Genomic DNA, 2,412 nt, shown 5'->3' with positions numbered 1-2,412 from the left:
GAAGAGATGACATAATTTTGTCAGGGTCCTATAGCCAGTCAGGTGGCGGAGTCACCTTGAACTCCAGTGTAGACACTTGCTCTCTGGACGTAAAATAAAATAGACTTGCACTCATGGGGCCTCGGCAGCCCCGCGTGAACAGTGAAGAGGTTGGACAAGATTGCCATCAAGGGCCTTTCTTAGTGTTTCGATCTGGCAGCGACGGCTTGTTTTCCAGGGACAAAGGACTGAGGCCCCTTTCCAAGCCCAGCTATCGCCTCCCGGGCCTCATTCTGTGCCGTCAGCCTGTCCCTGGCATCCCCGCCGCATGCCTTCCACGACCCTCGGAGCGGGGCTGCCCGTCGTCTGCTGCCACGGCCTCGCACTCGGAGCTCTGCCTCATCCCCACACGAGTGGACTGAGCTCCCGTCCCCTGTCTCCCAGTCGGGGTTGCAGGGAGGTCGTCCAGGTGCAGGGGAGCTGGCTCTCTGATGCTTGGATGCCCGACTTCACGTTTTACCGTCGCCGGATACGAATTGCTACCCTGCGTTGGGTGCGTCCTCCGTGCCGGGCTCTGTGCTGAATGCTCTCCTCACGTCACCGCATGGGATCCTTGCCGTTACCCTGTCAGGTAGACGCAACCCTTTATACGCGAGCAAACCAAAGGTCAGGAAAATGACGTCGCAGAGCTCACATCTAGAAAGTGGCCACAGTGGAGTTCCAAGGCCAGTCGTCTTCTGCCTACGCTGCTTTCCTGTCACTTCCTCTCCATGTGGGCTTTGGCGAGGCACCTGGCCTCCCTGAGCTTCTATTTCCTCATGTGTGAAATGAAGCTGATCAGAGCGCCCACCTCGTAGGGTTGCTAAGAGGCTCAAAACACACAGTGTGTAGACCTAGCACATAGTAAGTGCTGCATACGTTGTAGCAATTATAGTTGTGGTTGTCATTGCTGTTGTTACTATATCCTTACCCCTCTAAGCTGTCCCCACTGAGCTCTTCCAGCCATCCCTGTTACCCCACAGCCAGGGGGCCAGGGTGTAAGAGCAGAGCCTCTTTGGGGCCGGGGAAAATGGTGGCATTTCATCTCTCCGTAGTCACCTTCCCCTTCCCATCCCCTCTGCCCTGGGAGAGACGGCTTCTGAGTGACGGCTCTGCCCAGGTGACGAGAATAATGAGGTGATCCACGTAGTAAGGCGACTGAGCCGCTCATGCCTAATAAAAAAGAGAAATTCTTGAGGCTAGCCGGCCAGTGCCTTTAAATAAAACTGAAATCCACTGAAAGGAGAGATGTTCACAGTTGTTTAAATCATTGCCTCCTGCACCTGCAGAAGGGAATATGTGGCAGTCCCAGGTTGAAATCTAATATGCGGGCTCCTAATCTCTTAGAACTGATTACTTTAATGAATTTTAAAGGTAGAGCTTTAATTAAAACAGGTCTCTGTGGGCAGAAAGCATGCTATTTTGTGAGCTCAGTAAATATTGCCTTTTAAACTAATAAGTTCAGTTACCAGAAATACTACTGCATGTAAACAGTTGGGTTTTTTTCTTCCTGTGCTGTGGAAACATAACTAGATATTGAAGAGAGACTGGCTGCATTTCAAAGCCTGGCACTTGGCTTTCCAAATAATGGTGACTTAAATGTGCGGGCCGTCTTTCTCCTCTGGAGCACAGAGAACTTTCCAGGCATGATCTCATCCTGTCTTCAGACATTCCCCTCTGAGGCTGGACTGAGGAAGACAGTGCTCGTCATTGCAGCATTGCCAGGCCTTTGCGACTCCCCCGCAAGACCTCCACTGCACGGCCACTCCACCCTCTACGTTACTAAGAAGACAGAGGCCTGCCAGAGGGACGCCACAATTTCTTTTCCCTTTCTCCTCACCCAGCCGGTACCACTCTCCTTTTGTTCAGAAGAATAATAAATAATATGAGTACTCATGCCGACGTCTATGTGCCAGGCATTGGGCTAAGCGTGGACGTATTATTTCATTTAACCCTCAGAACAACCCTGTGAGGTAGGTACTAACATTATCCGCGAAGGTTCCTCCACTGCGCTCAGAATAACAGCCTAAAGCCTTCGCAGCGGTCTGCAAGTCTCCTGTGCAGTTTGCTCTTAGCTCTCTGATCTCATTTCCTCCTCTCTCGCCTTTGTCTGCTTGGCTATCTGGGAGTCGAGGACAGGCTAGAACAGCAGGCTGCACATTTTTTTTTAAAGACTATTTTCTTTGCATCTCTTCTTTTTTAAATCAATTAATTATTTTATTTATTTTTGGCTGTGTTGGGTCCTCGTTGCTGCGTGCGGGCTTTCTCTAGTTGCGGCAAGCGGGGGCTACTCTTCGTTGCAGTGCGTGGGCTTCTTATTGCGGTGGCTTCTCGTTGTGGAGCACGGGCTCCAGGCACGTGGGCTTCAGTAGTTGTGGCACATGGGCTCAGTAG

This window comes from Phocoena sinus, chromosome X, assembly GCF_008692025.1.
Source record: "Phocoena sinus isolate mPhoSin1 chromosome X, mPhoSin1.pri, whole genome shotgun sequence".
Lineage (NCBI taxonomy): Eukaryota > Metazoa > Chordata > Mammalia > Artiodactyla > Phocoenidae > Phocoena > Phocoena sinus.
The sequence above is the reverse complement of the archived record's forward strand: the minus strand, read 5'-3'. Positions refer to the sequence as shown.